Below are 23,314 nucleotides of genomic sequence, written 5' to 3' on the forward strand. Positions count from 1 at the left end.
AGGTAAATTTAAAAATATGTAACTTTATGCATCGAAGTCAAATCGATTTGCGCCCTACGACAAAGTTGTTCACCATATTTTCTCAACCTAAATCCTAAAATATGAGCAAAGCTTGGTTAGAGGTTCGAAAAATTTATAAGATTGAGCAACTATTGAATTGTTGACCAGCAACTGAATAGTTCCGTTTCCCATATAAACTTTAAAACTCTCTCGCAAATCCAGATAGGGGAAACAGTCCTATTATTGCGGTACTTTAGAAGCGTTAGAAGCCTATCTAACGATTCTAACGTACCGCAATAATAGGACGGTTTCCCCTAGTTATCAAAATTCGTTCAAATTTGGCTCAGATGTTGAGGCCTCAACACAGTTTGAAAGAGCAGTAGGTAGCAGGATATTGTAATCCGCAGTACAAACTTGACCCACCCTAATGCAAATATAGGTACGATTCGAACCAAGGGCGAGATGTTGGGAATTCTTGAAACGTAAATGCTTTTTCTTATTCTTTCCTTAGCCCCTCCTTCCACCCCACTCTCTGTTAACCCCATACACCACCGCATCGAGACTCGTCACCTGGCAATAGTCTCTACATGTGTGCTACACTGTTCCGTTCCGGGTTCCCCAGTGCTTCTGGCAAGACTTGCTTCTTGCCTTTCCTGTCCCACCCACCGAGTGTGTTTTGCAATTTTAATTTAGAAAATTGAATTTTCACATAATTCTTCGGAGGCCGCATCGTTCTGCTTGTTACCTAGACTGACTGTCACGGGCAATGCAACGTCTCATCGAATTGTTTTGTTTTTTGTTTAATCTTGGAACGAGAATTCACTGACTGTAATAGTTACAAGTACAAGGAAAAGGAAAATGAAATATGTTAATAGATTTTTTTTATGTAGCTAAGCCCCAGAGTCTTCGAAACTAGGGCCTTGTACTCACTACGTCACATCATATGTCTAAATGAAATTGCTTCACCGGGCATTTAGAAAAGATGGCATTTTTCGTAATAAATTCTACATTAGCGTGCTGGAAGGTTGTGCCGAACAGATAGAAACAGGTCCTTCGTATCATCGTATCTAATGCTCATGTGTTTAAAATTGTATTATCCTACGTATAACCATTGCCAGAATTCCAGAATGGAGACCTGTGCTCGTCAGTCTTACGTTGGCGCTGTGCTGTGTCATTCAGCAAATGGTTGGGGCATTTAAAATGGTGTTGTAATAACCAAATTGCTCGATTTCATTTGTTGCAGATACTAACTGCGTAGGTTTATGCGAACAAAGCGAAGGAAATAAATTGGGTTTCTCATTTGATTCAGAGGCGGAGTGGTTGCTAATGTTTCCATTTCTGCAATTAAATAATGTTACGGAAAATAGATTCTGGAATATTCCAAGCATTAACATTTTTATCTTTTATTTGAATTACAGCTTGCTTGAGCTTGAGCTTGAGATTGATTGACCGCCCACGGTTGCTACTCTGTTATTGCCAGATCAGCTGTAATTACACAGAGAACCAATAGACGATTCTTGGGACTAGCAATCATCCTCAATGTGTAAAAACTGGTGATCTCAAACTAGGCAATACCAGCGCCGGCCGCGCCCGAACACAGTTCAAGAAAGGAATGGGTAGGAATGTGTTGACGTGACACTCGCTTTGATGGAAGCCAAGAACACCTCTGCACTTCCACGAGGAATCACTGGGATGTTGGATAAGAGGGTTGGGTTTGCAGCAGGGTTCGTTTTGGTAAACGATAAGCTGAATTGATGTCCTAACGATTTTACTTGAATAACCAAAATAAAAAAAAATAAAACTAGTATTATTAAATCAAATTTTACCCTTCTTACTAAAGTCTGGAACACGCAAAAATTGGTCAACTTCAAAGTGGTGTATTTCTGTTAAAATGCATTAAAAAAAACCTGAAATGCTGCATTTGAAAGTTGAGTGTATATAACATGGTTGCTATGATGAGTTTTCACAGTTTGCTCTACAGTTTTCAAAATGACGTCCATGCAAGAGAAACAGCGTGTCAAAAATTTGCTCGCTCTGCAAGAGAATCCAACGTTCTCACACGCCAAGTTGGCAAAATTGCTGGATGTGGCCAAATCGACCGTGACAAACGTTTTAAAGTATTCGGGGAGCGTCTGTTGACCGCCAGGAAGCCTGCAAACGGCGGCAATCGTAATCCGGACGTGGCATCGACGACGAAGAAGGTGGTGGTGAAATATAAGCGAAATCCTAACCTCTCCATCCGGGACGTCGCTGACAAGCTCAATGTCTCCCATACTACTGTGCGGTGGGCCAAGAAACGAGCCGGGTTGTCGACGTTAAGAAGGTGAAGGTGGCGTACCGAGATTACAAACAAAACACATCGGCAAAGCAGTGGTTTGATCGACACCTGTGGGACAATAGAATGTAGCCATCTTCCCAGATCACCATCATTCCACTTTTGTTGCCAGTTGGCGAGGACTTGCTGACGAGAAATCGTGAAAAATTCGTGGTAGGCGATTTGTCGCTAGTAAATATCGCCTTCCATAGCGCCCACCTTGGCCAGCGAGTCCGCTTTCTCATTGCCCGGGATAGAGCAATTGGAAGGGACCCATATGCGAGCTGTTTGATAAAGCACTCAATGACGATCGTATTTCCTGGAGGAAATACGCCAAGTGCTTTATCGGCCTCATTGAACGCATAGCCTCCAGGGAGCTTAGGCTATCCGTAAAAATGAAATAATGGTCAGGTGGAAGTGAGGCAATACGCTCTAACGTGTACGATATAGCTGCTAGTTCAGCAACGTATACCGAACACGGCTTTTGAAGCTTGTATGAGGCGCTATGAAGATCGTGGAATACTCCAAAAACAGTGGAAGCATTTATCACCGACCCATCTGTGGAAAATCTCTTCTCGGTGGGGACGTGGCGGTATTTGTTCGCAAAAATAGTTGGGACAATCAGGGAACGGTGCGGCTCTGGAATTCCTTGAATCTCCTACCTCATTGTGAGATCGAATCTCACGGAAGAACAACTGAAATGATGGGAGACAGCGCGATTGGGGTTGAACGAGGAGGGGCCGATGTCCAGAGTCATGTACTCGTAGTACAAGCTCATGAATCGTGTTTGAGGATTCCGCTCTAGCAGCTTCTCAAAGTTTTCGATCACCAGTGGGTTCATGACTTCACAGCGGATGAGGAACCGGAACGATAAATCCGCAAAACGATTTGTTAAGGGGAGGACGCCCGCAAGAACTTCAAAATCGAGAGAATGGTAGTCTTGTAGAGTCTTATCAGATCTTCCGGATGGGCTCCCCATGAAGTGCCGGTAATGGAACGAAAGAAATTGATTCGCTGTTGGCATCTCTGCCTCAGATACGCTATTTTTCCCCAAGTGCACTTGGAATCGAACCAGACACCTAAATACTTAAACGACATGCTATGAGTGACCCATAAGTTGAAGCTGAAACTGTGCTGGATAAAGCTTCCTAGAAAAAACAATCATCTCTGTTTTCTCCGGAGAGAATTCGATACCAGATTCATTGCCCAAGTAGACAAATTATCCAAGGTAGCTTGCAATGGTCCTTGCAGGTCCGGTGCTGTTGGTCCAACCACGGAAACCACGCCGTCATCTGCAAGCTGCCTTAGCGTGCAATTTTCGGCCAGATATTCATCAATGTCTTTGACATAGAAATTGTACAGGAGGGGCCTTAAACATGAGCCTTGTGGAAGACCCATGTAGCTGATTCGTGAAATTTCAGAGTTGCCATGAAAGAAGCTCATTCGTTTCTCGGACAACAAATTAAACAAGAAATTGTTGATAATCGGAGAAAAGCCACTCGCATGGAGTTTGTTCGAAAGGATGTCGATGCAAACAGAATCAAACGCCCCTTTAATGTCCAAGAAAACTGAACCCATCTGCTGTTTTTCAGCATAGGCTAATTGGATTTCAGTTGAAAGCAACGCAAGGCAGTCGTTCGTCCTTTTGCCCCTGCGGAATCTAAGTTGCGTATCTGAGAGTAAGCCATTCGTCTCGACCCACTTGTCCAGACGAAGAAGAATCATTTTTTCTAACAGCTTCCGAATACACGACAGCATCGCGATGGGACGGTACGAATTATGATCCGACGCGGGTTTACCGGGCTTCTGGATGGCGATAACTCTCACTTGTCTCCAATCATCCGGAACGACGTTGAGCTCAAGGAATCGATTGAGCAAGTTTCAGTCCGCATCGTGCTCTCTTGCCGTGCGGATCTATTTGCTTTTTGCTTAAGGAAGTGTTACTACTACCTAAAGCTACAACAAATTTAAACAGCACTTTTCAGTGCTCAACCTGTAAAAATTTTCTACCTTGTTCAACTCTTATTCCTCTTCGATCCTTGTTTGGACCCTACCCGAGGTAATCCTTCTTGGATATCGATTTGGAAAATTCCTCTTCGATCCTTCAGATTCTTATAGTAATCTGCTTGGAAGTCGATTTGGATAAAAATTTACTGCCGCCATGGCGCCTAAACGCAAAAGAAAGGGGCAAACTCTTGACCCCCCTTCTGATGAAATTAATTTGAGTAATCAATTTGATTTGCTCACGGATGATGAGAATGATCCATCATCCAAGAAAAATTCTAGTAAACTTTCCCGGCTTAATGCCAAGAAGGAAAAGATTCCCCCTATTGTGATTTAAATGTCTTCTCAAGTATCTTACTGAGAAGAAGCACAAATTTTTTACTTACGACACCAAAACTGAACGTGTGTTCAAGGTTGTCATGAAAGGACTGCCCAGTGGTGAATCCCTGGATCAGATCAAAGATGAACTGGCAAAATTACTTGGAGTTGTGCCACTCCAAGTAATCAAAATGAAAATGAAATCCCGTCCTGGCGATTCGCGCAACGGGATTTCTAATGATTTTTATTTAGTTCACTTCAAATCTAGTGAACTAAACAACCTTAAGGCCTTAGAAAAAGCTAGCCTTATGCTCCATGTCCGAGTGAAGTGGGAACACTTCAGAAAGACTGGAGGAAATTTCCAAAACCTCACCCAGTGCCGTAAATGCCAGGGATGGGGTCACGGAACTAAAAATTGCTACATGCCAGCTAAATGCATGAATTGTGGTGATTCCTCTCACGCAAAGGACGACTGTCCTGTGAAGGAAGATCCTAAGAAATTTAAATGTTCAAATTGTGGTGAAAACCACAAATCCAATTTTTGGGAATGTAAGACTCGCAAAGCGATCCTACAATCTCGTTCTAACCGTCAGGTAGGAAACGCTCCACGTTTCCGACCAGGTACAAATTCCTCTGCTGTTAACAACGGTCAGCGAGGAACAAATTCTACATTCGTACCCGTAGGTACAAATATCTCCCCTGCTTCAAATGTTTCATCTGTACCTACTCCCCTCGCTGCTAACAATGTTCAGCGAGTTAATGGAGCTACCTATGCTGCTATTGCAGCGGGTAGAAATCAAAATACTAACCACCGTTCTAACGGAAATTTTGACAATTTTGACTTAGGAAGCATTACTGCCCCTAAAATGGAATTTTTACAGAAATCATTAATTGACATGATTTCTGATATGCTTAAATCTAACTCCATGTTTGATGCTATTCAAACTGGAGTAAAATTTGCAAATAATATTGTCATGACTTTAAAATTCAGTAATGGATTTTAAAGCATTAAATATTGTAAATTGGAATGCTCGATCTCTTAAAGATAATGAAGACGAGCTATTTAACTTTTTGCGAGTTCATAACGTGCATATTGCCGTTATAACTGAAACGTTCCTTAAACCTGACCATAAGGTTAAGAAGGACGCAAATTACTTGATTTATAGAAATGATCGTCTTGATGGACCCTGTGGTGGCGTTGCCATCATTATTCATAGACGAATCAAACATAAAATTCTTTCTTCATTTGAAACCAAAGTTTTTGAAACTTTGGGAGTTTCTGTTGAAACAAAATTTGGACAACTTACGTTTATAGCTGCCTATTTGCCATTCCAATGCGTAGGCCAGAAAAAGAATTTTCTCAAGGGTGACCTCCAGAAACTTACCCGTCATAGGTCTAAATTCTTCATTATTGGTGATTTTAATGCAAAACACCGCTCATGGAATAATGCTCAAAGCAATTCAAATGGTAATATTCTGTTTGATGATTGTTCTGCAGGTTATTACACTATTCAATATCCAAACAGCCCAACATGCTTTTCTTCTGCAAGAAATCCCTCCACTATTGATTTGGTCTTAACTGATTCATGTCAACTTTGTAGCCAATTGGTTACCCATGCTGACTTCGGTTCTGATCACCTTCCAGTAACTTTTGAAATATCCCAAGAAATAATTTGTAATCCCAACAACTCTACTTTCAATTACCATAGAGCTGATTGGGAGCAGTATCGAACATTTATGGAATATAACTTCGATCCAAACATTCCTTTGCAAACCAAAGATGAAATTAATTATGCTCTTGAATCTCTGACTACTTCTATAGTTGAAGCAAGAGCTGCCTCAGTACCAAAATGCGAGGTTAAATTCGATTCAATTATAATAGACGATGATCTTCAGCTCTTGATCCGTCTTAAAAATGTCCGTAGGAGACAATATCAAAGAACACGCGATCCTGCCATGAAAGTTATCTGGCGGGATTTGCAAAAACAAATTAAAAAGCGATTCTCTGCCCTGAGGAACAAAACTTTTGAAAATAATATTTCTAAATTAGACCCGAGTTCCAAACCCTTTTGGAAACTCACAAAAATTTTGAAAAAACCTCAAAAGCCTATTCCAGCGCTTAAAGAAGGTGGTAAAATTTTGATCACAAATTTGGAAAAAGCTCAGAAACTTGCTAAGCAATTCGAGAGTTCCCATAATTTCAGTTTGGGTCTTACTAGTCCTATTGAGAATCAGGTTGCTCGGGATTTTCTGAATATTTTCTCTCGGGAAAATATTTTTGATGATTCCTGGGGGACTGATTTGGACGAAGTAAGGTCTATAACTAAAATTTTTCAAAATATGAAAGCTCCAGGTGATGATGGAATTTTCTATATCCTCATCAAAAAACTCCCAGAGAGTACCTTGTCTTTCTTGGTAAAATTATTTAACAGATGTTTCCATTTGGCATACTTTCCTGATAAATGGAAAAATGCAAAAGTTGTTCCAATTTTGAAGCCGGATAAAAATCCAGCTGAAGCTTCTAGCTACCGTCCAATAAGTTTGCTTTCTTCAATAAGTAAACTTTTTGAAAAGATAATTTTGAATAGAATGATGCTTCACATCAATACGAACTCAATTTTTGCAGATGAGCAGTTTGGATTTCGCCATGGGCATTCAACTACTCATCAACTCTTAAGAGTTACCAATTTAATTCGTTCAAACAAATCTGAAGGCCACTCAACTGGAGTTGCTCTTCTAGACATAGAAAAAGCATTCGACAGTGTTTGGCATGAAGGTTTGATTGCTAAATTGAAAAAGTTTAATTTTCCACTTTATATTATGAAATTAGTTCAAAATTATTTAACTGACAGAACTCTTCAAGTAAATTATCAAAATTCCAAATCTAATCGACTACCTGTTAGAGCAGGAGTTCCTCAGGGTAGCATTCTTGGGCCTATATTGTATAACATTTTCACTTCGGACCTCCCTGATTTGCCTCAGGGTTGCCACAAATCTTTGTTCGCTGATGACACAGGCATTTCCGCTAAAGGAAGAAGTCTACGTGTTATTTGCAGCAGACTGCAGAAAAGTTTAGATATTTTCTCTTCTTATTTACAAAAATGGAAGATTTCTCCCAACGCTTCCAAAACTCAACTTATAATATTTCCACATAAGCCTAGAGCTTCGTTTTTGAAACCTAGTAGTAGTCACATAGTCACTATGAACGGAGTTCCAATTTCCTGGTCAAACCAAGTGAAATATCTTGGATTAATACTTGACCAAAAATTAACTTTTAAAGATCACATTGAGGGCATTCAAGCCAAATGTAATAAATATATAAAATGTTTGTATCCTCTTATAAACAGGAAATCCAAACTTTGCCTGACGAATAAACTTCTAATATTTAAACAAGTTTTTAGACCGGCCATGCTTTACGCTGTGCCAATATGGTCTAGTTGCTGCACTACCAGGAAAAAAGCACTTCAAAGGATTCAGAACAAAATTCTGAAAATGATTTTGAAGTTGCCTCCCTGGTACAGTACAACCGAAGAACATAGAATTTCGAATGTTGAGACTTTAGCACAAATGTCCAACAAAATAATTAATAATTTCAGGCAAAAATCGTTGCAATCCTCAATTGCAACGATTAATTCCCTTTATACTTAGATAAGATTTAGTTTTAGTTTTTAGTTTTAAGATATCAATTGTTATACTGACATGCAGGTTAAAAAACCTGTTTAAAATACTGAATTGCCAAGACATGAACAATGTAAAAAACACTTAGATATATATCATAACAATTAAGGCTGGTACGTTACTGCAGTAACTGGAGCACCTAGGTTAAAATGAAATGTAATTTATTTTGAATTTGGAACAAATAAAGAGTTAAAAAAAAAAAAAAAAAAAAAAAAAAAAAAAAAAAAAAAAAAAAAAAAAAAAAAGATTGAGCAAGTTCAACAATCGCCTCTTTGTGACTTCTGGGAGGTTCTTGAGCAGGTTGAACTTGATTCGATCAATTCCCGGAGCTGAGTTATTGCATGAAAGAAGAGCAATTGAGAATTCTACCATCGAAAACGGGAGTCCACGTTATCCTTTTCCAGCGGCGGATCACGAGTGTTGCATCGAACCGGAACCGAATCTGGACAAACCTTACGCGCGAAGTCGAAAATCCACTTGTTAGAGTACCCCTTGCCCTCGTTGACTGACGATGCCGCGTTACGCATTCTCCTGCCGACATTCCAGAGCGTTTGCATGGAAGTCTCTCGCGATAGCCCTTCGACGAACCGACGCCAGTAACCTCGTTTTTTGGCCCTGACCAAGCTCTTAAACTTTTCCTCTAGCTTCGTATACCGCTCAAAGTATTCGCGGGAACCGTATTTACGAAATTGTTTAAACGCAGTAGACTTCTCGTTATTCACGTTGGTGCATTCCTGGTCCCACCACACAGTGGGAGGTCGTTTGCGAATGGTAGTGCCAGGAACAGGCTTCGTTTGTGCTTGAAGCGCGCAATCCACTATGAGCCGCGATAGGAAGGAGTACTCATCCAACGGAGAGAGAACGTCAACCGATTCTGAACCGTCACGGACCGCGTTCGCGTATTCTTCCCAATTGATGTTTCTCATGAGATCGTACGCGATGTTGATTGGACACTGTGAAGATGAACCGTTGGAAATCGAAATTTTGATGGGCAAATGATCACTACCATAGGGGTCTTGGATTACCTCCCACATGCAATCCAATGATAGTGAGTTCGAACAGAGTGACAAGTCTAGTCTGCTCTCTCTTGCTGGAGGTTTGGCTATTCGAGTTACTTCACCGGTGTTTAGAATGGTTATATTGAAATCGTCGTATAGGTCATAGATAATGGTTGAGCGACATGGGAGCAGCCACTATGGGAAAAAGGCAATCGAGTGGTACGATGTGAACAAGGTGGTTGTAGTACCCAAAGACCACAACCCTCCCAACAGCCTAGAATTCCACCCTATCGAACGGTAGGCCTTGGTCAAACGGAATCTCAAAAAAACTAATAAATCCATGGAAAACGAGCAGCAGTTTAAATCTAACTGACGTTCGGCGGCGAATAAGGTCGATGAGACCACTGTGCAAAATTTAATGGAAGAGGTTAAGCGGAAGGCACGGAAGTTCGGGTTTGGCAAACCAAAAGAATAAACGAACAATTTTTTTCCTTTAAATATATGAATTGAAGTACCAAAAGAAAAATAAGAATATTTTTGTGATATGAATTTTGACTGAAAGAAACAATTTTTTGTCGACCAATTTTTGCGCGCTCCAGTCTTTATATTTGAGCCACTTGTTGTGGTATCCGGGACATGAAGAGTTGTTAGCCAATGTGATTATGGATTTAAGATGTGACCAGTAATGAGCTTGCATTAGGGTTATCTTATGTCGTTTTAAGTGTCGTTCGGGGGTGAATCCGGATAAGATAAATGTAGTCTGGGACACTCGATGTGCTTCATTTCGATCAGGATCTTGTTTTCAAATACTGATGTTATTTGAGTGTCGCATAATGGGTTTTGATCCTAGTCAGGAACTGGCCACTTCATCTTAGGATCCTACCTGGTATATGGCCAAATGTGTCCCTGGGCACTCGATTTGGTTATATGAGCTTGTTTTTTAATTTTGATGGGATTTAATGTGTCACATGATGGATTTTGGTTCTAGTCAGAAACTGGAACTTTTCCTGGGGCAGGGATGGAACGCTCTTTTAAGCATAGAACATCATATATTTTTTTTTATTTTAAAAGCTAAAGTCAAGTCTGATTGACTTTTCAACTAATCCGACCTAAAATAGAAAGATTAAAGGTAATATTCTCCTGATCACACTTCAATATTAAGCCACCTAATTAAACAATCCTGCGCCCATTAAGTGACGACGATATCTTGGCCTAACATACTCTCAGCATCTAAGACGCACCGTAGAAAGCCTGATGGAAGCTCCCAATAACATCAAATCAGTCCTGCGTACTGCCGCCTTCGTTCATCATTGTCGTCTCGGCCCTGAGGTTGGCGGTGAAAAGGGAGTCTTCCTCCACAATTGCTCAAGCAAGTATCTCAATTATTCGTGTTCGCCGTTGTGTGATGAGTTTTTCCGCATCCATGTACTGCCGAATCCCGCGAGCCTTAACGATGCGTCTTCGCTACCCTCGAATGGTCCATCTACTCATCCAATACACACCGTAGATGTTTCCACGATCTCCAAGAATAATGCTACACCAGGACGCACCGTAGTAAGTATTTTGGGAGTCCCCAGCTCCTCTAGCTCAGTCGCGCCTATTACTGCCTGCGTTCATTCAAGTCGTCCTGACCCTGAGTCACGATGTGGGCTGAGGGTCTCCCAGCTTGCTACATCCGGTAAGTACTACTGTAATTGTGAGCTTTCGGAGCCTGATGTTGATCCGAATTTCAATGCCAAAGAAACTACATCTGCCAGTTGGCTTCCCGGAGTCTTCTCTACTAGTCGGATACCGCTACGCACTCTTGTCACTCGCCTTGAGGACATTGACAGACGCGTTCCGAAAAAGATTCATCATCATACGACCCATCCACCATGGCATACGAACGAATTTCGTCGACAGAAATCCAAAAAGAGAGCCACTCTAAGGAAATTCACCAAGCACACTTTTCCTTCAACGTTACTATGTCAGGATCAATCACGAATACAAACGAGTTGTGAAATGATGCTTTCTTCAGTATCGATGTGGATTGCAGAGAAAGCCTAAGTAACGTCCCAAGCAGTTTTGGAAGTTTGTCAACGAACAACGACATGAAGCTGGTCTGCCGTCGTCTATGATACATAATGGCAACGTGGCCTCATCTACGCAAGATATCCGTCAGCTGTTCTCTGAAAAATTTGCTAGTGTCTTCACGGACGAGAGACTGAGTGACGACCATGCCCGACTGGCTGCCAGTTACGTACCACTCTCTGGCCAAACAATCCCGAGATGTTTGCCAGGGCTTTCTCGAAACTCAAGTCGTCGTACAATTCGGGTCCTGACGGAATTCCATCGGCGTTCCTCATAACGTATTTGGACAGTTTTCTGTCTCCCCTGCTGCACGTTTTTCAACGGTCCGTGGACGTTGGCGTTTTCCCATCCTGTTGGAAACTAGCGCACATGTTTCAAGTACACAAGAAGGACAACAAACAGGACGTTGGCAACTACCGAGGCATCACTTCGCTTAGTGCTGTTGCTTAATTGTTCGAACTCGTTGTTATGGAACCGTTGCTCGCTCACTGTAAACCGTACCCGAGCAGGAAAAAATAACTTATTAATACCAAATTCAGGTATGATGATATCATAACTGGCAACCTAAATATGGTATTAGGGAGGCTGACATAAGAGGTAAAATACCAAAAATAATACCTCAAAAATATCATACGAATAACGAACTAATAAATAATTTAGTTATTACAATAACAAACGGATAACAGACGCTTTTTTAGATGCCAGAATACCTTAGTTTGTTATTTTGAAGGTCTTCTAATACCAATTCAATAACTCTTTAAGGTGTTATATTCTAAAAACTGAAAGATCACATTTTGTTATTTTGGTATTGATTTGATATTTTACTAAATATTTCGATAACTGAATAATATCATAACAAGGTTTTATACCACAAGCATACCGAAATCTGGTATCATACCACATTCAGATATTCATTTGTTATCGATTAGCTATCGGTTCCTGCTCATGTATATTAGTAGCAACCAGCATGGTTTCATGGCTGGTCGCTCCACTGCCATTAATTTGCTGTGCCTTACTTCCTACATCTCTAACAGTATGTCGGATCCTGCTCAAACGGATGTCATTTGACTTATGTGCAGCCTTCGATAAATTGAATCACCGCATATCTATCGCAAAACTGGACAGGCTTGGTATCCACGGCAGCTTTTTGCTATGGTTTCAGTCGTACCTCACCGATCGCTATCTTACTGTTGTCATTGGTGATCAGCAGTCCCGTATGTTTGCTGTCACGTCCGGCAAAACCCAGGGTTGTCACTTGGGACCACTGATTTTCCTGATTTACTTCAACGACGTGATGGATAGTAATTGAGGGACCACGATTAACTTACGCAGATGACCTTAAAATCTTCCTTAGAATTCACTCAATTAAAGACTGTTGCTTCCTACAACGTCAGTTGAATGCTTTTGGTGATTGGTGTATTCTGAATCATATGGAGGTTAACCCGTCCAAATATCTTTTTCACGCAAGAAAGAGACTTTTATGTTCAAGTATGTTTTGTTAGGCACTGAAATTGAGCGCGTCAGCCAAACTAAGTACCTAGGTGTGATTATGGATTTATAACTCTCTTTCAAGCAGCACATCTCGTATGCCGTCGACAAAGCTTCCAGAATTCTAGGGTTTATCTTCAGGATTGCCAAAGACTTCACGCATATCTACGGCCTTAAATTGTTGTACTACTCCTTGTCTCGCTCCATATTAGAATACTGCTTGGTTGTATAAACACCTCACTACAACAACGGTCTCGAAAGAGTTGAGTCTGTTCAACGACGGTTCCTGAGATACGCGCTACGTAAACTGCCGTGGACGGATCCCTTCCGATTGCTTAACTACGAAAGTCGTTTGCAACTGATCCATCTGGAGCCCCTGTCGGTCCGAAGAGATACAGCAAGGGCATTTCTAAATGCGGATATTTTGCAAGGACCGATTGCCCTAAGGAATAGTTCAATGCTGCGTCTGCCCATACAGCGAACTAATTGTAGCATGTTCATCGAAGACTCTTCAATAGGGTCTCCACACTATTTGACTTTGACCTGACTCGCCAGCTGCTTTACCGGAGTTCGTTTTTTTTTCTAGATCAGTTTACTTTGTCTAGCAATGTTCCCTTTTTTTTAACGAGATGGCTATTGACTTGTTGATGTTTAGTTTTAGAACTGTTCACGTTTAGTTTAGGTTACATCATTGGAGCCAATGACGCTTGTTGATGTTTAGACATAAATAAATAAATAAATAAAATATTTTCGCTCCGTGAGCCGTTTTTTTACTGGAGGTACACAAGAGGGTACTCCCGGTCCACATTAACATGTAGGGTTTCATGTTAGAGTACTGCGCTAGACCGGCCGTTTCAATATGTTGCGGATGATTTGACGGCCATTATGATCAATCTGGCTCTGATAGTTAGTCGCGAATACTTGAATAAGCAACTCCGGACAAGCCGCAGGAGCTACCTAGGATGTGCCAGGATTTGACAGTGGGGCCTGTCAAATTCCTCAAAAAATCTCAATATACGAAAGCAGCTCCGTCAAAGCTAGTTAGTGCTGCTTTAAGCAATATCATCCGCAGGAGTGCCAACCAGCACATTAGAATTGACGCCAGTAAGATTCTAATTACGTTCGGATACGTTCAAATTTTGTCAGCAAAGCTAGTGGATAGTAGGCTCAGCTGTAACATTTATGACTTACGTCGATTCGGTTCTGAACACGGTCCCGATGAAACACCGAGCCAATCCTAGCTGCATAGGTAGCAATGGGATCCCAATAGGCGACTGCGTACATCGTGTGGAAGTAGAGCCCGATGGGGAGAATAACGAAGGATAACAAAATTAAAAAGAAAATAATAATAAAAAAAATATCAACGACGAAAACTAAGGAGCGAACGTGTCCACAAGGAGTGGAAAGTTGCAGAGATCACCAGTGTCGAACCTGGTGGCCACAGCGTGTTCCAGTTGAAATTAGCCCCAAGGAGAGCAGCAAGAACTTCAAGGAGAGAAAAGTGTAGTGCTAAGTCAGATGTTCACACCGAAATTCAGCAGTAGCACACCCCAAGAAGTACTACAGCGCTTAGGAGGCCCAACATGACGGAGATCAGGTAGAAGATCATCGAACACTTGAGACTTGAGACGGGTATCAAATCCGCCATGACTGCTGCCGATCGTGAACAGAATGTGCTATGGAGACTGCCGAAAAGGCGCTGATTGAAGCCAGTGAGAAAACAATGGCTGAAGCACAGGAGACGCCAAAGAGACCCCGAAATCCACGCTCGGAGGAAAGAGAACAGGAAACTCTAGGAAAGGAAGAGGAGCCAAAAATACACAAGAATTACCAGAAAGGAGCAAGGAAAAGGCAGTGGATGACGTACTGTCAAAAATCCGAAGGAGAAGCGGAAAAACAGTAAAAGTAGAAAGTGAAGAAGAAAGAAGAGAATTAAGTTCGATGCTCTGATTTCCGAGGTGAACGAAGGGATGACATACGTAGCACTGATACCGAAAGTGAGAGCCGATTCAGAGTTAAAGGAACTAAGGAAAAACGTGGTGAAATCCAGACGTTTCCTGAAATACAAGATTCTATTTGAGCCGATGAAAGATTATTCAATCACGAGCTCAACTTTTAAGGTAGATTCCGTCCTGAGCGATATTTCACGCACGGGACGAGATTTTGCAAAGGTACGAGAGGGAGAAAAGTATTAGTTGTTGCTCATGACAACATCTGCTTCGCTAATGCACGCTCAGATCTGAATACACCATTAAGCAGTTCGTCGAAAAATTGCTAGGCGAGGAGGCGATCGTTAGAGCTGTATTCCAGGAGCCACTGATCGAGTGCAGAAATCTTGACAAGCTGAGAAGTGCAAACAGGAAGATGTACCTATGACAATATTTCTGAGGAACGCAGACGGCGTCGATACGAATGTTGACTACCGCAGCTAACAATCTATTGGATAGAGGCAAATTCAAAGTTTGGTGGTCAGTGTGCTCACTAAAGGCTGCCCCTCGGGTTAGCCAGCAATTGTAGAGATGCTTTAAGTGCATGGACTGTGGTCACCAGGCAATAGACTACCAAGGCCCCGACATATTTGAACAGTGCAGAAACTGCGAGGAGAAGAATCCCACCGCAAGGGACAGCACGAAGCAGCCGAGATGCATGCTCTGCAAAAAGAAGGACTGAAACGACCATATAACGGGAGGCTTACGCTGGGCATTTGCAGCATACAAAACGGTGATGGTGGGCCAAAAGTAACGGAGGTAACCCAAATAGCTGTGCACAGCGACAATAGAAACAAAGTGCAACGTTGCAATCATTGCAGAGCCGTAACGAGTTCCTGCCGATAATGGTAACTGCCCGTAAAAAATATAACCATAGGGGTATTATGAAACGTATTGTCATCATACAATGGAATTTATTGTATTTACAATCATCTATTGTAATAACAATATGCTAATTTTATTTGTATGACATCCCGGAGAAAAATTACCACACAATTACCATAAAATAAAATACAGTTACAACGAAATCTATTGTCACCAATGTATCTTATTTTACGTATATTGTAGAAAATTTTTTAACATATTTTTATTACAATAGATGTACAAAACGTCCCATATTGTAAGGATTTTCAACAATAGAACAATATTACAATTAACGGTAAATGACTTAGGTTTGTTCGGGAAAAAGTAATTTTTCGTATGGTTAAGATACATAATAATCCCCTTGTTCTATTGTAGATTACCCCATTTTCCATAGATTCTTTTGTGGAAATAAGTAATTCTGTATATAAATTCTATTGTGAATACAAAAAATTCTATTGTATGGTTACAATACATTTCATTGTACTTCTATGTTTTTTTTTTACGGGAAACGCAACTCGACGAAAAGTGCATTTAACTTTCTTCTAAGTTTCGAGTCTATGACTAGATACTGAAGAAATTTGCAAGTAGTAAATGAAATACGTATCTGTTATTGTTCAAAGTGATCGTAAAAGTGAATTAGTGAAAGTGAATAAGTGACAGTGACTTAGTGTAAGTGATACTAAAGTAATAGAATTGAAAGGAAAAATCGACGAAAAAGGTATACAATTATTTTACAAAAACGTTCATCAATCAATTGAGATTCTCGTTTCTTTCAACTGACTATTATGTCAAAATAGCTGCTTGCTTGAGTCAATCTCAGGGCACGAAAACATACATAACTTTTTCGTAGTATGTAGCGACCATCAGGCAATCTGGTAAAGCATCGACTAACAGAATCCTGTAGCAATGTAGAGGGCGAGAACTAGCGAGTGGAAGTGAAAGACGAAGACTTTCGACAGGAATCTCTTTGTTGAACCACTCCATGTAGACAGCGGCTTCTCGAACCTGAACGCAGATGAATTGACAGAATCGTTAGCAACGACATGCAACACAACTATGCCGAGGAAACTGAAGTCAAAGAACGGTTGGTGCCCAGCTTACTGGAGGAACAAGGCACTCAGCACCTTCCGTGCTAGCTGTCTCAGAACCAGAAGACGCGTTCAGAGAGCACGAACTAAAGCAGACAGAGAGGAGCGTAGAGTAGCGTTCCGAGCGGCTAAGGCCGCTCTAAATAGGAGATAAAGATGATCAAATCAAAGCGTTTTAAGGAGCTGTGCTGAGACGCTGCTGGGGCAACACATATCGAGTCACGATAGCGAAGATCAGAGGTCTAACGACGCCCGTTTAAATGTGCCCAGACAAGCTGAAGGTCATCATTAACGGACTCTTCCTGGAACATCAACTAAAGGTCACCTACACCTTACGGGGAGGAAGAGAGAGACTACGTTGAAGGTATACAAGTCTTGAACGACGAACTCGTCGCAGTGGCGAAAATATTGATGGTGTAGAAAATTCCCGGTCTGGATGGATTCCTCAGTGTGGTATTGAAAACGGCGATCGAAGCTTTCCTGGACATGTTCAGAATGGTACTTCAGAAATTACTGGATGACGGTCACTTCCCCGTATGCCTATATGCTTGCTGGATACAGTATCAAAAATTCTCCGAAAGGACTATCCTCAACAAGCCAACGAAATGTACGGAGAGTAAGCATGGGTTGTCGAAGATGCAGTTCGAATTCAGGAAAGGAAAATCGGCGATGGATGTAATTCGCACAGTGACCAACAGAGCAGAAAATTCATCCAAATAGAAGCGGAGGGGAAATCGATATTGCACTGTGATAACGTGATAGACGTCAAAATGCATTCAACCGCGCATCACCAAAGCGCTACACATAATGAAGGTCCCTGCCTAACTGTGCAGGATTCTGAGGAGATGTTTCAAGAACCGGGTGCTGGTTTACGAGACAGACATGGGACAGAGATCGATTAGGATTACGGCGGGAGTTCCACAAGGCCCCATGCTTGGTCCAACGCCTAAGAACGGAATGTACAACGGCATACTGACGCTGAAGCTGCCCAAAAGTATAGACTATCACTTCACATTTTTTAGAGTACAAATCTCAGAAACTACTTTAACTTCACGCTTTTAAAATTGCAGCTCCTTGTTTACAGCATACGTTGAGACCCGTTTTCATATTTTTATTGTTGTAGCTGATATGTGTGCTCTCAATTTGTATAAGTGAAGAAGGAATTCAAGGCCTTAACAGACCTTCAAAAAATAATCAGCAGCGAATAAAGAAAGCTACATAACTGTGATGCATTGTTCATCCAAGATGTCAAAAAGCTCCGCTTATGTTTCAAAGAAGGAAAAGTCTACTGTAAATATCTAAATATAGAAATATCATCAGATGCAAATTTTGAAACTCGGAAGAACTGCTCATGTATGAGAGAAAGACAATTCAACTTTGAAAATCAAAGACTACCTCAGCTGAAAATGTTCCTGTGCGATTAATGGGATTCCTGAAAGAACCACCCCTATGCAACGTACATTTTCCCCAAAAATAGATGGGAAACGATCGCTCTCGATTTCAAGTGTCCGTACTCTCGGTTAGGTGGAGTCTACATACTGGTTTTGGTTGAGTATATATATTTGCCCACCCGGTAAAATCTACGAGCTCTGAACACACGAAAAGTATTCTCGAAGATATATTTGACAGAGAAGGGTTTCCTCAAAACATTAAGACCGATAATGGCCCACCCTTCAACGGTCAAGAGCATTCTCAATACAGTGATGATCGGGGAATTCATACCATTTACTCAACTCCGCTGTTTCCTCAGCAAAATGGCTCATGAATAAGGCCATTGCAACTGCGGCATCAAATGAAACCCATTACTTGGATGAGCTGCAAGCTGCTGTCAAAGTGCACAATTCTGCAACTCACTCAGTCACGAAACTCTCTCCACACTGAAAATAAAATTTCGTTTATACAACAAAATCGCTCGTTTGTTCTACGAAGTTATTCGTTGTTTTCTGTAACGAAATTGATTTATACATTGAATGAAGCTAGTTTCGTTAGAACTGTCACACTCGCTATCGCTACACCCAACCAGCGGGCCACAAGTATTGGTTGTGGAAACCGAAAAATGTGGAGTGAGTTAGTGAGGATGGGTAAAAATAGCTTTATCATTGGAAGGAATAAAAATGACAAAAAAATAAAAATAGTATTCAGACCGGACTCGAATCATGAACCTTGCGATCGTCAGATTTGTGCTTTATACATCGCTCTATCTGTGTTACGAGTAATGGTAAAGCTAAAGGCCAATAACCAGCACTCATGGAACGGTAATTCGATTTCGTTTGCTTTTTCTACTGCTTGGGGGCTGTTCATAAACTACGTAGATAGTTTTTTGGGATTCTTGACCCCCCCCCCTCCCCCTGCGTAGACAATTGTTCATACAAAAAATTTAAAATTTGTATGGGCCGTGGATAATTTTCAACCCCCCCCCCCCCCCCCCTAAACTGTCTACGTAGTTTATGAACAGCCCCTTGCATGTAACGGCACCGGTGGTGTAGTGGTAAGCGTGATTACTTCTCACCCCAGCAGGCCTGGGTTCAATCCCAGTCGGCGCCGCCGGGATGTTCTGAGGCATAACATCTCTGATCACGCCTTCCTTCGGATGGGAAGTAAAGCCGTTGGTCCCCGGTTCATGAGTTGATGGGTCGATAGGTAGGGTCCAGGTGTGGGAGCTGCCTTCCTGGCACGTCAGTAGCATTGGTGCTCAGCACGGAAAACAAGATCGACGGAAAAAACAAACCAAAAGGAACTGCTTGCATGTTTTATTCTCTGACATAAAACTACCGCACCAGTAATTTAATTTATTGTGGTAGCTTGCATGTATTGGTCAAACCGACAATATTTCCAAAAAAAAAGTACACACAATCAGCACTTTAGGAGACAATAAGCGCAGTTGTTGGTTTGATTGTACGAAGATGAATTTGTATATTATACGAATAAGGCGTAATGTTGACATTGCGCCAGATGACAAGAAAAACGAATGTTTCGTACAATTTATGAAAGATGTGTTGTATGTACGATATTCATTTTTACGAAACGGTTTTCAGAGAAATAACGAAAATACATTTTCAGTGCAGAAGAGATGATGAAGACTTCTATATCACCCCACTCTATTTACACGTCTCCGAAAACTATCTGAAGTAACACGGAGAAAAAATACTACCCAAAATTTGAGTTCTTTTTACATAATATTGAGTTCAACCTCTCACTTGCACTAGTTATTGTTGTCAAAAAACGAACTAGATATTCGACCCAACAAGCCCAAGTTCAGCCCAATAAGTGACTTTTGAGTAAATTGCATATTCTCAAATTTACGTGAATTAAACTTAATTTTGGGTAGAATATACTTAAGAATAGGTATTTTTTTTTTGCTGGTGTTAAATGGAAACTACTTTATGCGATTTACTCAAATTTGGGTTATTGGGTAGAACCCCGGAATTGAGGGAAAAATACTTAATTTTGGGTAGTTTTTCTTCTCCGTGTAGGGAGTTGAAATATTTATTTAGAGAAGGAGTGGGATGGGAGATACACCCTACCCCCGTCAAATACGTGCTGCAGCATACCCCTCGGTTAACTGTCAATTGACGTTGTCGCGGTCAAAATAAGTAGACCGTTTGCCAAAACTGCGCTCGGCTGTCGTGAGCAGTCAGCAAAGAGCATCGTCCCCCCTCTCGTCTGCACGCCGTTGATCAGATGTACTCAGTGTAAAGCTCCGTGATTCTCCGGCCATTTGCCGGGCAATTAATGCAGGGCAATCGCCCGGACCTAACAATGGGGATAGTTGGCAAAACCTCATAATTCCTATTTATATGATCTCTCAAATATTTTCAGTCTTAATTCTTAAATCATTTTTTACCCCTATGAACCTCAAATAGGTAAAAATTTCATAATCTTGGATTCCAAATTGGAGATGTTAAAATAATAAATAAAAAAGTTTGATTAAATCATTCAAAATCTCAGAATTAAGAATAGGGTTAACTATCCCATTTCCGGCCTATTAATCACAACCCACACTTAGTCTTTCTTAATCTAGCGCAGTCTAGCATCAAATGGAATGTTATTATTACTGAAGGCTTCCAAATTTATTTACCTTTCCGTACGTAAGATTTGATAAAGAGAAACCAATCGTTGAGATATTGTCAAAAGTCTAACACTGCTTCTTGACGCTAAACTCGGCCTACGGATTCTAAACTCGGCCTAACGCATTGAAACGCCAAAGGATTCACTTCGGCCTATCGGATGAAGATAACAATTGATTAGGTCGAAGTGCTTCTTTTGTTTTTGCGAATAATGCAAACATTCATACCACGCGTTCTCATTGACTTCGTTCGGTAGCTTATTAACTAAATTATCGTACCAAACGCATAATTTACTTGTTAACTCTGAAATCATGGATATATTTGAAGTTTTCTGCTCGATAGGCCTAAAATGAGCGATTAGGCCGAAGTAGTTCTCTACCCTTTTATGCTTAAAAATTTAATTTAAAAAATGTGCGATTTTGATATTTTTTTCAATGATTCTGAATCCTTGAATTTTTATTCAAGTTCAAGATTTAAAAAGGCATTTCATGAATAATTCAAGCTGCATTTATGTGTGAATAACCCTTCCCAAACAGAGATATTTTTTTCCTTGATTTGTATTCCGTCAATCGTTTTCCGTACTGATGACCGATGCTACTAACGCCAGGGAGGCGTTTCCCACACCTGGACCCTACCTATCGACCCATCAACTCATGGACCGGGACCAACGGTTTTACTTCCTCGTGATCAGAGACGTTATGCCTCCGAAAATCCCGACAGTGCCGACTGGGATTTAACCCAGGCCCTATGATGTAAGAGGCAGTCACGCCTAACCACTACACCACCATTTTCAAAGTTCCAGGTTGAAAAATTCTCCAAAGAATACTCTAAGTTCAGTTTTCCACTTTTCAAAAATCTGTCTAATGCCATTCGGCCTAATGGTATTTGGCCTAATGGCATTTGGCCTAATTCCATTCGGCCTAATGGCATTTGGCCTAATTCCATTCGGCCTAATGGCATTCGGCCTAACAATGTGACGGATGCGAACTCATACTAAAGGCCCTTTGAAGTTTATATGGGTATTACTGTAGGAACAGTGATCTTTTTATTTTAAACGTCCTAGCACTTTACCTTAATGGTTAACAGAGAAGCTTGCTATTTGCTCTTATGTGAAATTTATCAGCTATGACAGATACAATTTTGCTGAATACTTTTTTATAAGTTACTAGCTAAGTGTGCCCAGCCTTGCTCGGGATTCAATATTAGCTTGAGTTGATGCGCCGATTCAAAAAAGCATGCTATATTGTTCTGTTTCATTTGTATGGGAGCCTCCCTTACAGAGAGGAGAGGGTTTCGAACCATCATAAGAACCTTTTCCCGCCCCAAAAACCTCTGCATACAAATTTTCACGCCGATCGGTTCAGTAGTTTCCGAGTCTATAAGGGTCAGACAGACAGACAGAAATTCATTATTATAACGGGGAAATGGCTCTTATGTTGGCCTATGGATCTAAGATTGCGCCCATCGCTAAAAATCTTCTATTTATCAATTTTATCTAGATGAACGCGTCATTGGGACGGTACTAATGGATATTTGTGGTCGCTATTGAAAATTTAGTCGATTGCTGAATTTATGTATGGGCCGACATTACATCCTTTTCTTCTATATAGATTAATTGATTTCGAAACCAATAAATTCTGATATGATTAACCGACTGCTATCAAGGCAACACTGCATCTTGCACTCACGACATAGCCTTTTGCCCAATTCTTCGGGCCTAGTACAACAATGTTGCCTGATCAGCAGTTTATGAAGCATGTCAGAAGAATATCATCTCTGAATTAATTAATAGCTAATGATCATTATGGGTTATTAAAATGTGGGCTTCAGCAAAATTGCAGCTGGGAAATTTTTACATTAGTACAGATAACAACATTTTCCATAGTAATTCCCACATAAACTTCACAGGATCAGTGCAGGGTTCGCATCCAAATAAGCTCAAATTTTAGGAAAATTACCAGGATATGATTTGAAATTGATTGACCTTGGTGGATCAAAATCGATATTTTGAACCACTCCAGACAGGACAGAAAATAGCAGCAGCAACAAATAGAACGTCAACTGGCAATCGGTTGTGAAATATTTCAAGGGTTGCCAGTGCCTTTACAAACGACAATAGCTGCGCAGCAAGGGCATAGCCAGGTTTCGAGCTAGGGAGGGGCGAACAAAAAATTACTATGGAAAATTTGGCCGAATGCCATTTCATCGAACGCCATTTCCCCGAAAGCCTTTGTATTGCCCTCTGGCTACGCCTATGTACGGCAGCGTATATGATCCTTGTGAGACATGCCCATTCTATATCGGGTTGGCGTCTTGTAGAAGTCTTTGTTGGTGTCCATTTTAATCATAGCGTATCGTTGCCTGTCGTTCAATATCTTCAATTTGTTTTAACAAATCAAAGTGATCGGCTAGTGAATTGATATAGTAAATTAAACTG

The 23,314-nt window shown here is 41.0% G+C and overlaps 1 protein-coding gene across 3 annotated transcripts in view; it reads right to left on the reverse strand.

The window, feature by feature from the left end:
- The window catches only part of LOC135713132 (potassium voltage-gated channel protein Shaw-like), a 301,944-nt gene that overhangs the window by 34,676 nt on the left and 243,954 nt on the right, over positions 1-23,314 (reverse strand). The gene's annotated exons all lie outside the window — the stretch shown is intronic.

The sequence above is a fragment of the Ochlerotatus camptorhynchus genome, unplaced genomic scaffold (assembly GCF_037179485.1).
Source record: "Ochlerotatus camptorhynchus isolate MF236.1 unplaced genomic scaffold, CSIRO-AGI_Acam_v1.1 ptg000539l, whole genome shotgun sequence".
In the NCBI taxonomy this organism is placed as follows: domain Eukaryota; kingdom Metazoa; phylum Arthropoda; class Insecta; order Diptera; family Culicidae; genus Ochlerotatus; species Ochlerotatus camptorhynchus.